General features: G+C 38.8%; 1 protein-coding gene across 2 annotated transcripts in view; it reads left to right on the forward strand.

Annotated features, from left to right (window-relative positions):
* Positions 1 to 24,990, forward strand: part of ATRNL1 (attractin like 1) — a 695,100-nt gene that overhangs the window by 336,476 nt on the left and 333,634 nt on the right. The gene's annotated exons all lie outside the window — the stretch shown is intronic.

Genomic DNA, 24,990 nt, shown 5'->3' on the forward strand with positions numbered 1-24,990 from the left:
AGCATAAAGCAAATGGTATACCCTTTCATGATGAATTGCAGGAAGTCATGAATTCAGTATAGACATTAACTGTTGTATGCTGAGTTGTGCAGTTCAGCACACAACATATAATGCCTATGCTGACTTCATAAATTGCAGTAAATTCACCATCAAACATTATGTTCTTTGTATTACACCAGCATAAAATGGCAACAGCATAAAATGGATAGGTGGATTTATATGGGAAAATGAAGAAGCACCAAATATAGTTGTAATTGTAGATGTCTTTACCATATGCTATTATCTCTATACCACATAATTTCTTCATGCTACCTTTGGATTAGATATTTGAAAAGAATTTGCTTTATATTATTATCTTTTTTAGTAATTGATTTATTGAATATATTGTGTCATACTCTACCTTGGTCCTTTCCCATGTGTGTTCATCCTGCCCTTTTCCAATATTTTTAGGGTTCATTATATTACGTGCCTGGTGTGCTCCGGTTCATGGGGTCACAAAGAGTCGGACATGACTTAATGACTAAACAACAACAATATTGCACATACTGAATGCTTTTTGGGCTCCAGTTTTCTGCCCCAGTACAATCACATCTGCCTCTCTTTTTTTGCATTTTTGCACATATGAATAGGAAAAAAAATCTACAAATACTTCAGTTTACATCTGTTTTTTTAAAAAAGACTCAATTTTCTTTTATCATTCATGAGACATTTATAAATGTCACACAGCAATCAAGTTCATGCACAATTGTCTGCAAGAAAGCTTCACTGAAAATTACGATATGTGTTTCTGACCAGACATGTACATGAGTGCATTGTTAAGTGGTGTTTATAGTATTCATTGGGTAAATCTCTAATATTTTATTCCATGGGGAAAATTCTTTCAGCAAATAGCTTCTGTCTTTCGACTTTTCTATTTTGACCCAGTTAATACATTGATGGAACTAGAAAGGTGTCTATATTTCTTACGAGACTGATTCTGGGCAAAGTACCTAGAGAATTAGATTCCATTCATTTTGAGTCTCTGAAAACAAAGACGGGTTACATGTATCATTAAAGTTTTTGCAAGAGTGATATAAATAAGTTTTTGGACAGTTTATAAATTGGCGTAATGTGAGCATCAAACAGAGCCACTTCATGTTTTTTAAGCAAAATGGAAACACAAGTATGCTTGTTAGCTTGACCATAAACATGTCCTTGGAGAGTCTTAGTGCACCAAGGCGTCATTCCTATTGTTCACACTCCTTTGTCAAACAAGAAGCTCAGTGGGAATTGATTAGCATTTTTACCTTCAAGTTCTAAGAGAGGTTGCCTTCTTCAGGTACAGTGCTTCCTATGAGGCTAAGACATTCTGCAGTTGTGTATTAATGGTTCCCAAGGAGCACCTTTTTATATTAGATCATTTTATTATTTGCAAAAAAGATCTCATATTGTTCTGCACCCTGTGTACTTTTCCACTGTTCTTCTTTATAGTTTTTAGCAAATTATATTCTAAGAACTCTTAGAATTTCCAGGTGCTTTATCTTCCATATGTTTTTCACTCCATTTATTTGTTTCTTTGACTGGTAACCTATCCCCTCTGTTATCAAGTTAAAAACAAACATTAGATTATCTAAACCAGGGGGGTTAATTCCAGACAGATTTTTAAATTGAGCATTTCAGCCTTGCAGTGCAGAATGTGGACTTGTTGAAATGCACAGTTGGGCATAATGGTTAATAAATTTAGGAAAAAGAGAGAGAGAGAAATTTTGCTGTAGGCAATGTTGCCATTGTATGTTAGGGGTAAATGACAAGCTGTCTGCTGTCTCAAATTACCCTTTGCCTTTCTTTCAAATTTGGTAGGAATGGATGGTGTGAAATGAGTGAGATTGAAGAAACGAGCGACCTATTTACAGATGGAAAAAAAATATTGCAGGTTCTTAATCTGCATTGTTATAGGAAAAGGACATAGGTACCTTATCTAGATTCTGTAGATCAGAACATATTAGACTTGAACATATTAGACTTTATTGATTATCACAGAATCAAATGAAACACCATTCCCAAGTTTGTTATAAGAATGTTAATCAAGTAGATCAGTAAAACCAGGTAAGTAAAACATTTCACAAAAAATTATCTTTCGTTTTAGACTAATAATCTTGTTATAGATTTCTAGAAACTTAAAATTTAAGAAACTGGTTGCTCTCTCTGAAAAGTGGAAGTCTAAACTTCTACTGTATTGCTAGTTGTAGATTAATTTAGTGATTCAAATCCTATGCCCTTAATTCATGCGGCAAATCATTACTAAATATCGACTGAAATCCTGTTCAGGTTGGCATACCATAAAGTTACATATGCACAAGTAAGCTGGGCCTTACACCCAGGCAACCAGAATTGTTCAGTCAATCATATGGTTCACAACACAGTTGTATAATGTGTTGCACAGTTGTCCAACACCCCTATGTAAGTGCTTTGTGGATGTTTTTCTGTCCTGCTGCAATTTTTTTATTGCTTCTGCAGATTCTCTTTATGCATGTGTAGCTGCACGATAGGGTTTTAGCCATTGTATCAGTAAGAAACAGCTGTTTGTATATTTAACCCTAACTATGCAAAAGGTGGAAATTCTTAAAATTTCCTGGGAATTATTTTTATATTATTGGAAAACATGTTTTCTTTTGATCCGCACCATTTCTGTGTTTTTACTGGTTTATGTAATTACAGTGGTGCCTCGCATAGCGAGGTTAATCTGTTCCGGATTAACCACTATGCGAAAACATCGCTGTACGGATCAAAAAAAGCCATTGGAATGCATTAAACATTGTTTAATGCGTTCCAAATGGTCAAAAACTCACCGTACAGCAATGTTTTCCGGGTCTGGCAGCCATTTTTGCACCCTCGGTAAGCAAGGGGAGGGCGCGAAAACGCTGCGCGCGGCCATTTTGGCCGTAGTGAGACCGTGGATCAGCTGTTCAGCGGGTCCAAAATGGCCACCAGAACAGCCGAAATGGCTGCGCACAGTGTTTTCGTGCCCTCCCCTCACTTACCAAGGGCGCGAAAACACTGCCCACGGCCATTTCGGCTGTCCCGGCAGCCATTTTGGACCCGCCGAACAGCTGATCTGCGGGTCGCAAAGCGAAGGTCGGTAAGCGAAATGCTTACCGGTCTTCACTATGTGAATTTCGGCCATAGGGGCCGATGCAATGCCTTCGCATTAGCGATCCCGGAAAAGGGATCACTATGCGAATTCATCACTATACGAGGTGCTCGTAAAGCGAGGCACCACTGTATTCTTTTCAGGCCACTTATGACTCTGTTTCACATAAGCCCCTTTTCTGAAGTTTTAGTCCTTTTACTCTTGGATCATTTAACTGCTTTGTTTGTTAGTTTAATACTTAACAAATAAATATATACAGTGGTGCCTCACTTAACGACGTTAGTTCGTTCCAGCAAAATCGCTGTAGAGCAAAAACGTTGTAAAGCGAAATAAAAAAGCCCATTGAAATGCATTGAAAACCATTCAATTTGTTCCAATGGGCTGAAAATTCACTGTCCAGTGAAGATCCTCCATAGGGGCCATTTTCAGTGCCTGTAGAGCGAGGAATCTGTCTAAAAACACAGCAGGGAGCCATTTTGAGCGCCCGGTGGCCATTTTGAAAACCCGACTATCAGCTGTTTTGATCGTCATAATGCAAAGAATCGGTTCCCAAAGCAGGGAACCGATCTTCGCAAAGCAAAAAACAAAACAAAACAAAACAAAACAAAAAAAACCACACAAAACAACCATTTAAAACATTGTTTTGCGATCGCAACTGCGATCACAAAAACATCGTTGTGAAGCTGATTCATTGTTATACAGGGTAATCGTTAAGCGGGGCACGACTGTACTCCCACTGTACTATTCACTTTTGTAGATTTTTCAGGCAGCCTTTGATCCCATTTCCCCACCCTACCATTCACATGAACATAGATTGTAGGTTATCATGGAGTATTCTTAACTCTGGTATATGTATCAGTATTAGATGGGCACGAATTTTAAAAATGAATCATAAAATTCATTCAAAAATCTCTAATTCATCAATTCATATTCGTATGAATCAATGCCCCCAACAAATATGAATCAATGAATTTTAGTGAGTTTTGATTCATCAATTCATTTGACTATAAAATGGCCCTCCAAGCACCTAGAGATACTAAAATTGCAGGGCATCTTCCTCTGACGCTTCTCTACAATCTCTCCAGGTTTTGTGAAGATTCACTTTCAGATGTCCATATTATATACAAAGAACCCCCCCCCCGGGAAAGTTCCCCCCAGGCACTTAGAGACACCAGAAGCACAGAGAATCTTCCCATGGCTGTCTACAATACTTCGAACTTTGATGAGTATTGGGTTTCCCCAAGTTAGCTGCCAAAGTGCACTTTCCTGTGGGGAGAACACTTTGTGGGTGTTTAATGTGAATGTTTGAAACCCTATCTTCACCAAACTTGGAGAGATTGTAGAGGAACATCGGTAGAATCTTCTCTGTGATTTTTGGTGTCTCTAGGATCTTGGGGAAAACTTTCATGGGGAGAACGCCTTGTGGGTGTATAACTTGGACATCCAAACCCCAAACTTCACCAGTCTGGCAGGGCTTGTAGAGGAGAGTCAGTGGACATTTCTTCAAAAAGTTGGTGTCTCCAGGTGCTTGGGGGCACATTATAGGGTTTCAAATTTAAAAATGAATTGATGAACCAATTCATTAGAAAAAAATGTAAATTTATAATTTGTGATTTGTTGACTTTGATGAATCACAAATCAAAATGAATCACCATTTTTCTCTTTCATGCGCATCTCTAGTTAGTATAATGGGGTTGTATCTCAGAAGTCATCTCTGTTAATAAGGGAGTGCATAAGAAACACATATAGGATTTCTCCTATTACATTTGTATCTTAGTAATAATGTTCCCTGCCCCTGATCAGGTTGGATTTTTCCTCATCTTATGTCAAAACCAGGCTTCCCCATATCTTATTATAGGCTGATGATATCATTCTTCTTTCATACACAAAGGACGTGATGCGTAGACTCCTGGGAACCCTAGGCTTATGCTGGGTCAAATAACTCCTAAACGTTAATTATTCTGAAAATAAAACAGCGGTACAGTATTTGGAAAAACGAGGTAAGCATTCTGATAGGAGCTGGATAATCAGGAACTGGAGCCAGTTGACTCCTATAAATATCTAGGCGTGACACTGAAAATATTTGAAGTTCGGTCCACTCATTTGAAAGCCAATGTATTAACAGCTAATGCCTTTTTAGCTATTTGGTTGGACCAGGTGGTAAATTAATGGTGTCCCTTCCTGATCTTTGTAGGATAATCTGTTAGCCCAGCTACTGTATGTGGCCCCTACATGAGCGCCTTCAGATATAGCGGTTCTGGATTCAGAACATCTTAAGTTTCTGACAAGAGCTGTGGGTGTTCCCTGATCTTCCCAATAACATTTATTAATATGTAGATAGCCTGACGGTCTGTGGGAACTTTAGTCCAGGAAGCAGTCATCTGCCACAGGGGCTTAAAATTATATTCCAAAAGGCTTTTTTTTCTCAATTCTAATGATATTTGAGGACATGGGTTACTGGAATCTGCCAAAGTGTTTTTGAACTGGACTTCTCATTGATCACAAGGAGCTATAACAGTGCTTATTATAAAGCTAACTCCCACTCCATGACTAATTGCTTCCCTTCAGAAGTTGGGTAAAATCTGTCATACAACTATATGGTCTTAAGGGGCTGCTGACTAAATGAAGGACTGCAAAATAGGACAGGGGCTACATGCTACCCTCATGTTGCCCACCTCTTCTTTTGGCCCAGAGAAGAGGCATTGGGTTGGCATAATATCCTCCTGATATACAGCTATAAATTCAGGTTTTGCCCAATTTTGGCAAGCAGGATCAAATGCCAGATATAGACACTTGTTGGTTTCCAGTGACACTGAGTGAGAGTCATGTAAACCTGAGTAGGGTAGCCTTCAATCTGAGCCAAACAAAATTTCAGACCCCAATTCACAGAATTTAATCTATTATCCCAATCTGGAGAACATCTGAGTAAAGGCTGGTGATTTGTAACAGTTGATTGTTATTACTGTCTTTCACTTGAGAAACTAAAGATTTCAAGTCTTTTACCAAGCCCCACAGATACGTACAACTACTAATATTCCATTTCTGTCCACCATCATTCTTTTGGCACCAACTCTAATTTTATAAGACTGTATATTAACTTTTAGAGGATGGCTGGTAAATCTTAGAATGTATTAACACTATTCTTTTAAAATTGGAACCAGTAGTTTACAGGATATTGGGGTTTCTCCCCACTGAATCCTTTTTGAGGGATTGGCATGAACATTTTTTCTTTTGAACTGAATTTCAGTCCTCATGATCTCACTACAACTCAGGCATGACTTTAATGTCCATATAGATGTCTAGTTTTGAATGCCAGGACTTCGTGGTTTTCTGATTACATTTTGTATTCATAATCAGTTTACATGAAAACACCCTGTAATCAGACACTAAAGGACAGTTTGGGAAAAGAGAGCAGGGGTAAGAAAATGCAAAGGCAACATTTTAAAGGAAACTATGGCTGCAGTCTATCTGTTACTTACTAAGGGGCAGTTCTCATGTATTATCCTAGATACCAGTGAGAATTTGCTGGAATATAGTGGGAATTTGCTTGAAAAGTGATCAGTGAATGATAACCAACCAGCCTGATTTTATGATATACCAGATGGGCGGGATATAAATCAAATAAATAAATAAATAAATAATATCTGATAGTAAGTAGCAGTGTAGACAGCTACACCTCATGTCACATTTTGTTTCTGCAAGCACTGATAGAGAGCAGTAGAGTTGATCCCTTCCATGGAAACCTTCACACCATGGCCTATATATGAGGAATTCTAGCATCCATGATTTTGTTAGGTCTGAAAAGCCTAGGATATTATATCTACGAATGTCTGTGGATTCCCTTTCCTCCAGCACTAAGATACAAACTTCCTTATACATTGTGCCATGAGAAAAATCGAAGTAGTTGCTGAACGAAAGGGCATGTAGTACTATGCTGTTTGTAGAGGTGATTCTGGTGCAGTAAAATTGGGAGTACAGTGGTTAACTTGTGTGTTCCACAAGCAGGGTATGGGGTCATAGCCTTGGCCACTAAGGCAGCCAGGTAGATGAAAATCACATCAAAATACTTCCTCCCCCCTTTAAGTGTTTTCCTGTCATGTTATTATTTCTTGTCCTCTATGTATAGACATTAATGTTATCCTGGAGGAGGAAGCTGGAGCAGGAACACACAAAATACAGCAAGCAAAGAAAAGGTGGCCCATTTCTTTTCACATCCAGACCTTTTGTTAGGAAGCTGCTGCACATGCAAGCTTCTTGAAGCATTTATGTGAAATAGAATAGACACTCATGCATCCAGTCACACATTATATTTTAAAGCAACTTCACTTCTTGGATGAAATATAAAATATCTCAGCCATGAAGGTCATTTATTCCCTTTCCTTCAGTATAGGTAGATAGCACTATGAAATACAAAAGTCTTTTCCATGAGTCACAGAAAAAGAATCACACTTAATGGGTCAGATGTTTTATTTATTCTATGAAGATCCTATTTCCATTTTTCAAAAAAAGAAAAACCCCCACAAAACACTATGACTATAAATCTTTTTTTTATTTCTTTGAAATAGATGAAAGATGGGACTGCAGAGTTAGTGCAGTTCAAATCTAGAACTTTATTAGGCCGTATATAATAAGATCTTTACAGAGGATTTGCTTTCATTTGACAGCCTGCTGTAAAATTGCAAGAGCTTTGTCAGTGTACATTAAGTGCATGCTGTCAATTAAGTTTTTTGTGTCATTTGATACATCCTTCTTCTCACATAGAACTAAATGCCAACATACAGAATTTTAATAATTCTGGCCTTCTTGAATATACTTTTCTGTCTTTGTGTAATTGCCAGGTTACAGATTCTGGCAAAAAAGATGTATCAAATCCATGTGAATTTCTGAATCCTACAGTTTCTCTGTTCAGCCTTGCTATTTTCACTGAAAATGATTTCAGAAGTAGTATGAGGAAAACTAATTTGTGCTAAGATAACAGCACTTTTCAATTCTAGTCTGCTGTCACATTATCTTTTAGTCCTAAAACACCACACATACCTAAGGGAACATGGTCAGTGGGCCATATTAATTAAATATGGTGAAGGATTGATTAGATAAATATAAATATATAGAAAGACAGGCAAACAAACCGTGGCACTTGATAGGATTTGAATCAATTAGTTGGTTTGTGTAAAGACTTTGCCATAGAACTCTGTGGAATGACTCTATAGTTAAAACAGAGAAGATGTTCAGCATTCTCACATTAAAAGCCATGAGCTATTTCATTCCCTGTAAAATCAATACATTTTCCTCTAGCATTATGAAAAATTGGTGTGAAAGTTCTTTTCAATGTATAAAAGTACTCCAGCTTTCCAAAAATGGATTTAAAATTGATGGATTATAATTTATAATAGTTCTTAAATTATAACTGGAGAAACTGGGATCTTTCAAACAGTTGTTTTTTTAAAAAAATATCTATTTAAATTGTCATTGAGGAAATTACAGTAGAATGGAAATTCAGTTCTGCTGCCAACATTTACCCTTTATTGGTAGTGAAAATTCATTGTAGAATTTTAAGATTAACAGATATCTCAGTAGATATGTGAGAGCTGGTCATTTCCAGTCCACTGACCTTAGAACAGGAAGGTGCAGAAAAACCTTGGCACTGCATTGAGCTCCTTGTATGATATATTGCTTATATAATTAATTTACTAAACTGGTAGAACATTATACCTTTTTCTAGGCATACATGTGAAGTACATAATTTGGAAACCAGTATTTTTTTTAAAAAAAAAAATTCTGGACATTTGGTTACTGATATGTTTGAGACAATTTAGGCAATTGACATCAAAACTAGACAAACTATTTAGGCAATTAATGTCAAAGCTGAAGGAAAAATGGATTCCCTGACCTCTGAATCTATCCAGGGATGCCCCAGTTAGAAAAGAACCATGGGGTAACCAAAATGGCTGATGAGGTTATTTTGAAAAACCCTAATAATCCTTCCTGTATTGAGGAACAGATGGAAGATAGTACTTTGAAAGTGCTACAAAAGTTAGAGAGAATCGCATTCCTCTGTCCCCTGAACACCCAGAGGGGTCTAGGACTGATAAAGACCCGGCATATAGAGAGGGTTTACATTTGATAGAGCATGTTAAGAGTGCTTTTGCACTTACACGCACACAAGGGGGCCAGGAGTCACCCACTGCAGCAGAAATGGTTACAGTAGCAGAGGGAAGCCTGGAGAAAGTCTCTTAGAAACTGATCTCATGCTTTTGAAAACCCCAAGTAAAACTAGTTTGGCTCAGGAGCCGAAGGAAGAAATTAGTTTTGGAGGTTGCTTTGAATCAGCCACCAGTACACCCACTTTATTATCTCCTGAATGCCCTGAAAGATCTTGCCTGGATAAGGAGACTTTATCCAGGCAATGGTGCGGCTAAAAAATATTGTAAATATTGTAAATATTGTAAATAAATAAATAAATAAATTTAGAAAAAAGTCCTTAGAAGTGGCAGAGCCAAGCTTGGGAAGTACTCCTGAAAAAAGAGAAAGGCTTGTATGAGGCCCAGGAAAGAGTATTCTGTCCTGAGGACCCAGTAGAAGAACTGAGCACTATAGAGGGGAGAAAATTGCTTTTGGCAGGGGTGGAACAAGTAGTCCTTAAATCCTTGCAAGGCAACCCCCTATCTAGTGTGTCACTGAATAAAGAAATAGAATCAGCTAACATATTCAGTGCATCTAAAACAAGCCAATCTTTGATTGCACTTAAGAGAAACTTGCATGAGAATATTAAAGTGACCCATGATCGTGGTCCCCCACATTAGGAAAATGTTTCAATGAAAATACCAGTGAGTGAATGTGTGAGTGAGGAGGAAGGCGTAAGCTCTGACATCTTGAAGAGGGACGCATCCAGAGATGTTCAGGAGGAGGACAGGGAATTGCCTACCCTTTCCCCAGCTGAGAAGGTGAAGCCCTGAGCCAGAAAAAAAGCAGGCTTCACTAAAAAAACAGCCAGAGGAGGACTTCCAGTGGACATCAGAGGGCCTGATGGCCTCCAGTCAACGGAAGAGAACATGGAAGGAGTCAGTGATCATCAGAGGGACCCCTGAGTGCCAGCAGTCGTGTGTCCAGCTGAAGGAGGCAGTAACAACTGAACCAGTCCATGGCGCACCTTACTACAACGGGAAGGTGAAAGACTTGGACTTTGCAAACTTGGACTTTGCAAAAGACACTCAGATCATGCCTCGAAAGCCAAATGACTGATGAGGGGAGGATAAACCAAGCTGGTAATGTTATAAGAAATGTTCTGTTTGTGTATAGTGTGGAAAAACTGAATACTGATGAACTGAAACATGGAGAATGATTCAAGGACTTCTAAAACGATCTGGAACTGACTATTGATTTACTGGTTAATCATCTATGTAATAAAAGTTTCCTGATTGTAGTATATTTCGGTAAGGTTGAAAATGTTAAATGCAGTAAGTGTAAATGATAAGGGAAAGTATATTATTGAATTGTAGTGGAATGTTTAGTGTAAAAAGGTATTGTGATTGTTATAGTAAATGTGGTATTGCTTACAGAATTGTGCCAGAGGGTAAGTAGAGTTTCATGCAATTGTGCCTGCTTGTTTAGGAGGGAAAATGCATTTCCCTTCCCAAACAAACATATTTAAGGGGGGAGGTATGTGGCGTTCACCCTTATTATGTTAAATAAGTTATGCATTATTCATATTTTATACTGATGTGGTGGAGAGGCGGAGCCAAGAGAGATTAAAAAGCGGCACCTGAGAGGAGAAGGGGGGTAGTTTACAGTCTAGATCTGAGTTTGAAGGGAGAGAGAGAGATTTAGTTTGGGAATCTGAGGAGTGATTAGTCTGAGGAGTGAATAGTAACCTGTAAGATAACATAGAAGATTGTTATTGATGCTTGATGAACCTGAAGAAGATACTTATGAATTATTATAGAAACATTTGTAATCAATGAACCTGCTTTATTCAAAAGACAATGATGAATGGACCTTTGTGTTTCCTAAGTAAAGTACTTTGATAAAGAAATCAACTGGTGGCAGCGTGTGAAAAAGTGTTTGGATTGCCTTCGTGTGCTCTCTGTTTTGGGGAGACAAATGGGCCACAAGGGGCAAACGTCACACAGTTTTGCATATTGTACTTGAGTATGATGCAACCTTCACCATTGTTTACCTGAGTCTTTCAACCCCACTCTTCTTTCACTACCACTGCTATGGCTTGAAGTAAAGGCTATCAGTTATTAAGAACAGAAGCACTGAGCTGAAGACATAATAGATTGCTTTGACTCACCCAAGTGACAAAATAGCCTATACGAGTGGAGAAATGGCACAGAATCCTATATCCGCCTTTTCACTGCAAAGACTATGGTAGAAGGTACGTAGCTAGGCCCAACTTGACAAAACAGTGATATTTAGCTGAGTTGCCATAGGGTATATCTGTTTTACTTAGGTTAATATATTGATGAGATCAAGTTACTTCCAATTATTGTCTTTGAATGGTGGATAAGTACATCATTGGTAATGATCTTTCTTTGCTAGAAGAGAGTTAGCAGAAGTAAATACAATTGCTATATATAATTTGTGGAGAGAAAGCTATGTTAGTGGTACTGTTCACATAAGTTCACCCAACAGATATAGAAAGACATGTCTTCTATGCAAAACAACACTTCTCTTTGTGTAGTAAGTTTGAAATGAACTCAAGTTATATTGCTTAATTTAAATAATCCACTTTAGAAGCAAAACTGCACATTACCATTTAAATGACTTTTGATTCCACTTGCATTTTGATAGTTTATTTTAGATTATATAACCTATGTTTAGATGTAGCTTACATGCCTTCCTAAAAGGTTGTGCTATGATTCCTGTAAAGGACAAGAAGAAATTGAGTGAATTTTTCGGAGAAGCTCTACTTAAGAATCAGTGTTCTAGCATATTGATTATCTCACAGGAGTATGAAAAATCAGGTGCAGAGCAATGAAGAAACTATCTTCTCTGGCATGGGTGAGAATATTTGCTCTGATTGATTAAAGGTAGGCAAAGTATAAAAATCTTAGTGGCAGCATAGCAAGTAAGAGTCACATCAGTGCTGTCAGAAGCAGATTGGCACATACATTTTATCAATTAATGCATTATTTCATTGCTTTAGAATGAAGCTTTTTGGATGAAGAGGAATAGAGACATGTATACCACATTGAATGTACTAGAGAAACTCATACCCATGCTTTGGGAATCATGTTTGAAAGGAATGGACACAAACATGGAAATTAATCACTAGTATTAATTATTGATGAGCAAAAAGATCACATCTATTCTAGTAGTCTCAGGAATTTCCCTGAGAGTTTATTCTCCAACTGGAAATGTTAAATGAGATTTTGGCTATATGGAGTTAATGTTAAATCTGACCACAATGAATGGGCATTTTTTAAAAAGTATCAACTTTGATCCCACATGTCATTCATATGTGCATGTGCACTCACATCTGTAGATGTGTACTCAATTTGCATGGGGACATTGTGGTCCTTTGCAGTGGTCTGGTGTGCACACTGCTGGTTGTGTACTGTGCCTAGACAAGTGAAGAAGTTAGCTCACCAACAGATACAAAAGTTAGGTTCAAGACATTTGGCCAGGGCCCTGGGAAATCATGCAAGCAAGCCTGCCTGGACTGCTGGTTGGCCATCATGCTCCTCAGCTTCATAGGGTCTGGGAAATAGTTGCACACCTAGTTATGTGATTGATCACTTGAGGGATTTATTTATTTATTTATTTATTTGATTTTTTTTACCCTGCCTTTCTCCTTAAAAAGAACCCAAGGTGACTTGCATCACTAAAAGACAATATTTGAAAGCTAAGAGTAAAAAATATTAAATATATTTTAAAAGAAATGAGTGCCCCACTAAAACAGTAAAGAAAATCAACAACAAAAACACATTTAAAGCAGCAAGGTCCAACAATTCATTAATAATCCCTCTTAGACCACGAGTAACTAAGGGAAGCCTAGGTTTTGGCAAACCAGAAGGGAAAACCAGAAGGGAAAACTTAGGTGCAATTTCAGCCACTAGGACTTTGGCTATTGTATCACATGTTTGTTTATATCTAGTATTAGAACTGTATGAACAGATGATGCTGATAATAGTAGTAAGATAAGAATTTGTTTTGAAGAGTAATAAAGGAGTACTTTTCCTAGGTTCCTGACTAACCCAACGAAACAGTCAAAGATTGGCAGGGAGAAGGGAACTGAGGAAGACGCAGAGGAGGGAACTGGATAAGTGTTGGATAGTCTTTGCATAAGATTCCACAAAAGCTCAACAAGATTCTACTCAACCCTGCTAGATTGAAGACAACACATAAACAGTCACACTGCTTATTTTCCGCTGTGAGTCATAGATTCCTTGAACCTTGAGTGAAATGCTAAACATCTATGACATATATGATACAAGCACTGATGTGAATTGTGCAGCACAGAGATCTCCTAGCTGACCCAGAGAATTAACCATGCTCCCAGCCCGGACTGGGCAGCACCATAAAAACAGGTACTTTGACAACTATGAATGCATCATGGGATATGAAACTCTATCTACATAGATATAAAAAGGATAGCTTTGTCTTGCTATGAAAGGTGCCACAGTAATGCAAGCAAAGAAACCAAACTCTGATTTAAAGTAACCCTAAGCATGGACTCAGAGCCAAAGAGAGCTGATGGCTAAGGTCACATCACAAGAAATCTTAAGACATGATTAGAGCCACACAGGCTTTTGAGTACCTATTTGGAAAGACAGGCGTGCCTTAGGTTTCTCGCATTTTCAGTTTGGGCTGGCTGGTTTGACAAAAGCCTGATTTCCATGCATAGTCAGGAAGAACAAAAAGAGGCAATGGAGATGCCTAGTAAGCACTTTACTCTCCAGATCCCTATCCAACCAAAGCTTTAGTTCACCCAGTTTGTAGATCACCTTATGGGTTGCTCATCTAAAGTGGTAAATTAGATAGCAAGAAGGCATCTGGATTTATCTGGAGTTCCCATTGTTACCCTCTTCAGATTATGGGAACTCCAGTTGATTAAGTTATAATGGAGAACCTGTAGTTCATGAACTTCAGTTAAATTCAGAGCAGATACTGTAACTAGACTACCACTATCAGCATCTTTTTTTCTTTAAGCTGTGTTCATTTTAACAACCTTGGCCAGCTTGAAATAAATGATCTGCATCTTTCCTTTTGTGCCTTATATATAATAAGAGAGGAGGAAAAGCAATGTTATGTGAAGTACTATCACTGTGTTCTTTTCCTGGAAGTTTGGCCTTGAGCCTGGTGTGTATATAGAATTTTGTAAGGTATTTGAGATGATAAACAGCACGAACTACCACTAACATGCTACCAAATGACACTTTTGTGAGAACCTCAGCTGTATCACACTTGAAAAGTTTAATGTTGATGCCTTTGTCAGTTCACTTTTTTCTTTCCATCACTGCACAGACACTGAGGGCTGACTTGTTTCTTTGCAGTACAGCCCACAGATTTTTAATTTTAGCAGAACTCAATAAACGAATTGATGGACCTAACTGTTCCACTTGTGCCATGCAAGATAGGCATCGGTGAGATCTCTGCACAATTTATTCATGCTGAATATGATGCTGATTCCCCCCCCCCTCCTGGATTCCTGAATGAGAATTAAATTCATTGAAGTTTCACATTAAAAAGCTACAAGTCTGGTAACTCTAACGTGCTGAGAAAAAGCAACATAATCAGTCAGACAACACCCCCCCCTGTCAATCCCATTTTAAAATCCCAAATCAGATATTTTATCTATTACCAAAATTGCAACGGTAATGCTGTCGTATAAGCTTCCTTTACAAATGAGTTCTAAATGAGTGGAACCATGAAAGAAAACCTAGATGCCTCAGGGTTTTACAGAAGGGCATCTAATACTCAGACTAATTTATGTGTAAAGTGGCAGTCTGTGACATATCCTATTCTTAAGCTTCTTAAATATTAAAATCCAGTCCTTGGAAGCTGTTTCAAGGCTGGTGAGCTGTGTCCCATATGCCTGGTTCCAGATAATAATTAGCTGCAGCATTCTGAACATAATGTGGTTTCTGGACCCTGTTCAGTTGGAGCCTCGTACAAAGTATGCAGGTGTAAAAAGAGGACATAACCAGAACATGAACATCTGTGACTATGTTACCTTTGCTTGCAGATGATATAACTAGGACAGCAGCCCAAAGCCGACTTGGGTTCTTTTTAAGGAGAAAGGCCAGATAAAAATATTTTAAATAAAATAAATAAAGAAAAAAAATAACCCTTGAAAGTAATATTACAAATAACAACATTGCCTATACCGTGTTACTTTTTGTAGTTTCTACTAACTTACGGTGACCCTATGAATTAGTGAACTTCAAAAGGTCCTTTAACTGCCCCGCACAGGTCTTGCTGACTCAAGATGTATCTTCCTTCATTGATTTAATCCAACTCTTTTACTGCTGCCTTCAAATTTTCCCAGCAATATTGTCTTTTTCCAGTGAGTTTTGTCTTCTTGTGAGGTATTCAACCTATGATAGCCTTGGATTAGTAAATGTTGCTTCTAGAGAAAGTTCAGGGCTGGTTTAATCTAGAATCCATTTATCTGTCTTTCTTGTATTTGCAAATCTCTTTCAACGCCACTTTCTAAATGAATCAACTGTTTTCCTGTCAGCTTTCTTCATTGCTTTCATATCTATACATAACAATCAGGAATACCACAGTATGCATGATCCTGGCCTTGGTTTCCGGTAACACATCCTTACATTTAAAGATATTTTCAGTATAGCTGCACTTCCAAGGCTCAGTCTTTTGGTTTCTTTTCTACTCACTCAATTGATAGAAAATACAAAAATATACTGTAATTTTCTCATCATTTTGACTATTTCCTATTCCCTTCCCCCGGGTTCAAGAGATCCCTAGTAATCCCTTTTATTGTTTGGGAGCTGAAAGATGGGGAGGGAACTCTTTGATGCCTAAAAATCACCAGTATGTTATTTCTATCTTCTCTTTATGTTATCATGATAAGAAAACATATTTTCCTTTTTGATCTTTCCACATCCCTGATCTTAGTTTAAATTTGCCTTTGATTTTGTGGATCTTGTGGAGGGGTTCACTTTTTTGCCCCCATTTGTTCTCTTCTGATGTTTCCACTGATTAAGTGGAAGCTCCCCAAAGATATTCAGGAATCCATATGGATCCAGATTTGATTTCTTAGGAGAGAGGCGAATGCAGAAAGCATTCCCGAGAAATGATCTGACTGTGATAAGGAAGCAATAAGAAACTCTTAGATTGCCATCTCTATCCACAGCTGAGAAAAGTTGCTTTTGTAAACTACAGTGCCCATCATGCCCTACCTAGCATACCAACCAGAGATGATTGCTGTGTCATTCTGGGAGTTGTGGTATATATAAAAGTAATTTTTTACTGGTCTCTTTCCTTTCACATTGAAAACACCAGATCTAGAATATGATGTCCCGCATATGCTGGATGAAATGACTTGATAAGAAAACCCCATGATTGTTATGGTAGTCATCATGTCTTGAGCTGTTCCTGACAGTGAATGTTGAATTCCCTGGGAACCATCATTTGCATATGGTTGTTTAGAACTTTTTTCTTTCCTTGGAGATGCCGTGTCGGTTAGAGAACAATGTTATCTTTTTGCTTGATTGCAAGCCAAACATTATATAGAGAAATTGGTGAAATTAATAAATTCTTGGAAAGGAAGTACTTCAGAATGAGTAATGTGTTGCTTCTGATTAGTGTGCAATAAATGTTATTACCAAAGCTGTTTCAAAATTAAAATGGGCCCTCTGTCAATATTTTATCAGCAGGCAGAACTCTACTTTGAGCCAAATGGAGCACTGATCTCAAATTAACCTCCATCTTTGATATGCACAGAGTGGGTATTTAAAATTTTGTTTCCAAAACCCATGCAAACAGATACTTGGAAGTGGATAGTGGTCACTTTTGTTTATGAAGTTATATTGTAGTACTTTAATGATTTCATTCAATCACACATGCATTTTATGGCTGAAACAAATTAAAGCTTCAAAGTACTGCACTCTAGCAGTCAGTTTATAGGGATTACTCAAATAGCACACTTCGTAGCTATCTTGCATTTACTAAGAATGCAGGCTAACTGTGAAAATGTAAGAAACTTAAAAGCATCTCAATATTTCCTAACACTTGAGAAGCCATAGGTTTAAATTGGCCCTGTGTTGTATTTTTCATCAGCACTGCAATCACTCTCTTTCATTTTTCTGCTTTAAAACATGAGAGGTTCCCTATCTTAACAGTTTGACTATGTTGAAAGGAGAGGTACTGACCACCTGTTTATAGTTTCGTTCCACATCAGGACCTGGATGAGATTTTAGGTTATGAAGAGCAGGTGCATGAAATCTGATCCACCAAGGAGGAAGAGACTTGTAAGCAGCTGAAAATGGTTTAAGAGTTAATTTAATTCATTGGCTATTTTAGCAGGAGCATTTTTTTTCTCAACCAGGAATGAGGTAACCAAGTTTTGTGCCTGGGATTTTGTCTTCCAGTACTTTGCACATTACCCATGACATGATCCCTTTCCAAACTTAGGAACTGTAATTCATTCAGTTTGCTCCTGTCACCAAACCATGTCTATATAGTCTCTGTTCTGTTTAATAGAAGTATAAAACAAAGCAAATCAGTCAAGTTCATTTGTGAAGCAAAAGAGAAACTTGTATGCAACTTACAAGCAGCTATTCACAGCCTTTTTGTTGTTGTTGTTGTTCTTGTGGAAAAAGGGGGCAGCAAAGGAGGGAGGGAACACCTTTTAAAAATCCAAAAATCCAAAATGTAAAAAAGCCAAAAAATAAAAATACAGTCCATACAGCACTGTACCAGGCAATACCAGGCAGTCTGAAGACTGTCTCCAAATCCACTCTCAAAATGCTTGGAAGAGTGAGGAAGCAGACAGGCACCCCCTTCACTGGCCAACAGTTAACTGTAAGTTCAAATTTTGTGCTTTCCCTAACTCCTGCACATTTTTTTGGTTCGTAACTCGATTCTAAGTTTGCAAGTCAAGTCAATATTTTTCTGTCAGAGTGGATTGTAAGACGAAATGTTTGTAACTATGGCCGTTTATAAGTCGAGAGTTGACTGTAATGTGTGTTTTTGTGGATTATAATCCACTTCATAAAAAAGAAAAATCTAAGATAAAATTATAAATAAGCATTAGAAATGAGCAAACAAATAGCTTATATTCCCTTATATTTAAAAATATAAAGACACTTGAGTTTGCATTATCATGTTACATGACTTAAAAATTATATTGAACATTACTCATTTGTTTAAAAAATGCTATGGTTGTGTATGCAAAGAAATATTTAAAATTATAATATTTGAACATAGATACTCCCCTTTCCTCCTTCACCTTAGGTCAAAAGAAGAAATTTTTTTTTTAAAAAAAAAATCACCCCCTAGTGGTAGATACAGATTAACTGGCTTTGCATTAGTTCCTATGAGAACTAATGCTTCAATTTAAGAACAGCGCCTTGACTTAAGAACGAAAAACAGCAGATACGGATTAAATGGTTTTCAATGCATTCCTATGGGAAATGGTGCTTAGACTTAAGAACATTTCGACTTAAGAAAACAGTCCCAATACAGATTAAGTTCTTAAGTTGAGGCACCACTGTATAAGATGCCCCCATATATAAGACACCCCCCACTTTTCTAACCCAAATTAAGAAATCTAAGTGGGGCTTAGCAAGTGCAGGATCGCTTTGATGCCTGTTTTCTCCCTTTGTGCTAAGCCTCGTGGGGCTTAGCAAAAGAAGGGGGAAAGGGATCAAAGCAATCCCCCAACTGCATGATCATTTTGTTCCCTTTCCCCCTTATACAGCTATGGGATTGCTTTGATTCTTTCCCCCTACACTTCCTAAGCTCCATGGGACTTAGTAAGCAGAGAGGAAAGCAAAGATCAAAGCCATCCTGCAGTGCTTTGATCCCTGCTTTCCTTTTGCTAAGGCTTAGCAAGTGGAAGGGAAAGCAGGGATCAAAACCCTGCAGGATCACTTTGATCCCTGCTTTCCCCTCCACTTGTTTTTTCTCTCCTCAGCTTAATTCCGTGTATAAGACAACCCTCAATTTTTAGTCTAAAGATTTTAGACAAAAGTACAGTGGTATAGCGATGATAATCCGTGCAGCAAAAATCGCTGCAAAGCGATTTCGTCACTATGCGATTTTAAAAAGCCCATAGGAATGCATTGAAACCCCTTCAATGCGTTCCTATGGGCTTCAGACTCACCTTTAAGCGAAAATCCTCCATACGGCGGCCATTTTCGCTGCCCGGTAAGTGAGGAATCCGTCCCTAAACACAGCGGGCGGCCATTACCTGGTGGCCATATTGGAACCTCCAATCAGCTGTTAAAAAAATCATTGCTTTGCGATGATTGGTAAGCGAAACAGGGTACCGATCATTGCAAAGCGATTTTTCCCTATTTAAAACATCGCAATGCGATCGCAAAAGCGATTCCAAAATCTTTGTCACTATGCGAGTTCATCGTTAAATGGGGCGCCCATTACGCGAGGTACCACTGTATAGTTTTATACATGGAAAAATATGGTACATAATGTTGTTTATCTCTCTTGAAATCATTAGGAGTTTCAACACAGATTTCAGTGAGAAACACATTGTAGACGTACTGTTCACTTGTATAACTACCAGATAAAATAGCTTGCCAGATACATGATATGCTTTGCATATATTTAATAATCTTCTGTTTCTTCATCACTGTAATTTTAATGATATCTCAACCCCCCTCTTGATGCACCATATTTAATGTCAGTAAATTTTCAGAATGGTTGGGCATATGGGATGAGTTTAAAACATGCAGTATTACATCTGTCCAGAGAACTGTAGACATGTTGTTGATAAAAACACAGAGAAAGTATCAATGGGAATTGAGTACTCAACCCCCATTGCCAAAGATAATATATACTTTTATGTTTTACAAGTTCTACAGTGGTATTACTGTCTTTAGTTTGTTCTGATGTCCTGTTCTGATAGCATAGTCAGTTCAATCCAAGGTCAAACAGGAGTAGACAAGAACTCAGTCCTTGAAAAGGTCAATCCAGAGGGATGCAGTAAAGTCAAAGGCCAAGTCCCATTGCAACATAATGAGCATTGCTGTTTCAATGGAACATGTCCACTGCCCAGGTCAAAACACTCTGTTTTCAACCAGCTAGCACATCAATATTGATTCAATGATAATTCCATGGCAACTCCTACACAGTTTATGTTCTTGCACAGCAAGGTAATCATGACAAGTCAGGAATGCAAGTTCGGCGGATAGAGCTCAAGCAGGGGTAACTGATTTTTTAAAACTGAAGTCTAATCCGGAATTGAGGCATTTTTAGTTTTGCCCCTCTCAGGGCTCCACTGTATGCCCTTCAACATGAGGAGGAGATCCTTCTCTCAAGGAGACCCCATACTTCCAAGAAGTCCTCTCTTGGAGATGGGCACTTTGTTAGACCACCTCCACACTTGCTTGATCATTCATTGTGGGCCTCTGTCTTGTGTTGTGAGGAAGTGCTGCCTTCTCCTCTGACTCCATACCTGTGCTCTCTGGAGGTGGGGAATCTGCTGCTGCCTCCTTCAAGGGTCCAGAGTACTCAGAGACAACAGCTTCTTACTTATCTTATTTTTATTGATTTATTTAATTTCTACACTGCTTTTCTCACTGAAGAAGGAATCAAGGCAGCATTATTGGACAACATATTGAAGACAAGGTCTGTTATTTTTCCACTGGGAACAAGGTCCTTTTTCAATCGAAATGTTGAGTACTGATGAGAGCACTCACCTACTGGCATAAGCACTGTTTTGGAAAGATGCATCATTTTTGGTAGTAATTTAGGATCAGCTGCTATTAATAAGGCTTTCATGTCAAATGGGCACTAATAGTACTTTCAAAACCAGAATGTTCTTAATATTTTAATAATGGGTACAGAAGATGTGTCCAGCTTCCATTCCTTCTAAGAAAGCTTACCACCTAGGTTTTTAGAGATTTTAGCTTCATAAAATATTAAAATAAAGGATGTTAATGGTTTGGGTAAGCGATATATGTTTACACAGGAATAGAAAAAGCAAGTGGTTCCTGTGAAATCCACATTTTTGGATGGACATTAATCAGCCATATTTAAAAAGCAAGCTGTACTATTTTTATTATAATTAATTTCATAAGGAAAAGAAACAAAAAGAGCTAAGAAATAAAGTAATTCAATTGAGACCCAAATAGGATATCATCTATTTAATCAAAACCTAAGTGGTTGTACTTTTCTCACTGGCTCCCCTTTCCACAAACAGAAAGCCCTGTTGCTTAGAAGAGGGCTGCCTCCAGCTCTTGCAGTTGTAAGATAGAGCTCATGCGGAAAGGTAAGCCCATGGAGGCATGACTCCCAGTGATTGTCAGCAGCATTCTGCCACCCTGAGAGGGTATGCTGCACTACATACTTCCTGCTGACATTTTTACAGTTCTTATGTACCATAGTCCACCAGGGAGGAAAATCAGGAATGACAATGTTAGAGTGCTACTAAAAGTTTCTAATCAGTTTGTAGAGATTAGATGCCGGTGAAAAACAATTCTTACCTAGGTGCCAGCTCCTATCATGCAAGCGACACAGAAATGAAAAAAAATCTAATACCCCAAGTTTGTTTGCCTGCTCCCAACCACCAGTCTCATAAATTCAAATATTATGGAAACTGGTTTTGCTGAAATGTTATTTTTTACAGAAGTATAACAGAATAATATTATTTTAAATGCTGTTTGCAGCATTTCACACAGTGCACTGAAGGAAGCTAGCACTGCTTGATTTACCAGTCTAAGCCATCTACAAAATTAATATGTTCATCATCTAAAACCTTGAATGCTGTGAAACCACAGGAATTCAAAAGCATAAAAGCCACAGGGAGACCCAATTTATTGTTTCCTTAAAATAAATAATATTTCTCTACCTTTTGAAATATTTCAATGAAGGGAGTCAAGATGTGAGATGGTAATAGTCTAAAAATCTATCCCATATAAATATACAATGATTCCCCCAATAAAACTGGGTGATGCTCTGTGGTAGCCATTTACAAGTGAGACAATTGAATTGAGTGGTACTGGCAAGTTCCCTCCCACCTCAAGGCTTGCCTTATAAGTTGGTTTGTCTGTTCCCAAGCTTTCTTGCTGCAAAATGTTCTGAGATAGCATGGAAAAGCCAAGCTTTAGGGAACTTCCTCCTGTGACCAATCAGCTTGCCCGATTTCCAAACAAACCTGTGCTTAAGAAAAGAATGGTGGCAGCAGGGGTAAAGGTTTGTACAGACATGAAAGGCTTCAGATATTTGGAAGGCTCACTTCCTGTCAGAATGTGTGAATTTGTAATTACTTCTGCCTCCATGTCTCTCAGGTCAATTCAGACAAAGCAAAGTACTCCTCCATGCCTAGTATGACTTTGTCTTTTATGGAAGTCAGGACTGTGTGTGAAAGGCTGCCTTGGCCTCTTTCTAAATGTGGCTGTCATATGAAGGGTGGTTAAGGCCAGGTGTGATTTTAAAAACCATAAAGATGGAGATGAGGGACCTTGAAGATGCCCATTCAAACAGAGGAGCTCCTAGAAGAGCAGACTGTATGGGCACAATGTTATAGTCTTCCCCAGCTGGGTGAAGTATATTGTAATTCTCTTAAATTCTAACTTTTTATTTCTTCCTGAAGAGGAAGCTGAGGCAGGAAGTGAGCTGTGCTTGGGGGGACATTTTATTTGGTGAGGTATTTTCTTCTAGACTGAACTTTGTTTTCCCTGACTGCATGGTCTGAGGGGGTAGGGTTTTAGCTTTAAATGACTGTGAGTAGTAGCTCGAAGTCCCTTTCCTGAAGAGGAAATTCTCTGGTTCTATTTTTTACTCTAATTTGGTAAATAGGAAAGCCAAATAGCATTGCATAAACCTGGGAGGCAGGAAGAGTTTAGGGGTAAGATCATACTTCTGCACTATTAGGGAGCAGGCTGGGTAGGTGGGGCTTGCAGCCCATCTAGGAGAACTCCGATTTCAAACCTCCACTGTCTTGTGGCTATATCCACTGATGGAAAAGGCTTCAGAACCTTGAGGCAAAATCGTGAGCCGGAGTCCCGGAGGCAGTTTGTGTCATTCTGGTAACTCCTGCGACATCGCTGGAACCAGTTGTATTGGCTGTTGCATTTCCATTGGACTATTTCAGCAATGTGGAGAGGGCGGATTTGCTGCTTGGGTAACAGCCTATCCTCCATATTATTTTACCCAGGCTTCGTGCTCTGGGAAGGACACTCCAGCTTCACATACAGTATCGAAATAACATGGGCCGTAGCAGTTACTGGTTAGAAGTCTTTGCTTGATTGGCATAGAGCATGACACCAGGGGCTGCTTCTGACGATGGGAGAGGTCATTGCACCTCACTAGGTAGTTACCACCCACCTTAAGCTGGGCAGCGCCCAGTCAGTAAGGTGCTACCTCGCCATGTTCTGTTAACCTCACGGGTGCGTGGGGTTTAGGGTGAAACCCGACAAGCAGGTCGATAATACTGCACCATGCAACAATCATAAGAAAACCTCTGCCCTAATGTTGGGCACCTGGAATGTTTGGACAATGACCCCTGGCTTTTCTGACGACCTGTAGGAAATAGACGACATGGGCAAGACAGCTGTCATGGAACTGAGTAGACTGCAGATGGACATTGTTGCCCTGCAAGAAACGAGATTGCCAGACAATGGGGTCTGTAAAGAAAAAAAAAACTTCTCAGTCTTCTGGCAGATAAAACCATTGAATGAGACCTGAGAATATGGTGTTGGCTTTGTGATCAGAAATACTCTGCTGAGATCCATTGTTCCACCTACTGTGGGGAGTGAAAGAATCCTGTCTCTGCAACTCCACTCATCAGCGGGAACGGTCGCCCTCATCAGTGCATATGCACCAACACTGTCATCCACAACAGAAGTCAAAGACAAATTCTATGATGATCTGGCAGCTACTATCAAAAAAGTCCCTGAGAGAGAGCCACTGTTCATTCTCAGGGACTTTAACGCTAGAATTGGTGCTGATCACAATTCTTCGCCCACTTGTCTAGGCCATTTTGGAATTGGGAAGATGAACGAAAATGGCCATCAACATGTTCTTTAAATACGAAGCCTGAACACAGAGTTTCCTGGAGACATCCAAGATCCAAGCATTGGAATCAGCTTGATTTGATCCTCATTAGATGTTCTAGCCTTCCTAGTATTACGATCACATGCAGCTATCAGGGTGCTGGTTGCGATACTGATCACTCCCTGGTGTGTAGTAGAGTAAAACTGCGAACAAAGAGATTGTGTCACACGAAAAAAGAAGGAAGACCATGCATTGACATCAGGAAGACTTGTGATCAAAGAAGAGTGGAGGAATTTGCCCAAGTGCTTGAGGAAACCCTTCCAGGTCTGGCTGATGCAAATGCATCTGAACAATGGGAACATTTCAAGAACGCTGTTTATAATACTGCCTTGTCCACATTTGGCAAGAAGACCAAAAAGATGTCCGACTGGTTTGAAGCCCATTCGGAGGAGTTGATCCAGGTCTATAGAGCCTGTGTCCTGAGCACACTTCTGTACTATACTGAGACCTGGACCCTTTGTGTATGGCAGGAGAGGAAGCTGAACACGTTCCATATATGTTGTCTCCGATGCATTTTTGGTATCACCAGTCAGGACAAAGTTCCAAATAGAGTAGTCTTAGAACAAGCTGGAATTTTTAGCATGTATACATTACTGAAACAGTGCCATCTACGTTGGCTTGGGCATATTGTGAGAATGGCTGATGGCCAGATT

The sequence above is a fragment of the Pogona vitticeps genome, chromosome 3 (assembly GCF_051106095.1).
Source record: "Pogona vitticeps strain Pit_001003342236 chromosome 3, PviZW2.1, whole genome shotgun sequence".
Classification (NCBI taxonomy): domain Eukaryota; kingdom Metazoa; phylum Chordata; class Lepidosauria; order Squamata; family Agamidae; genus Pogona; species Pogona vitticeps.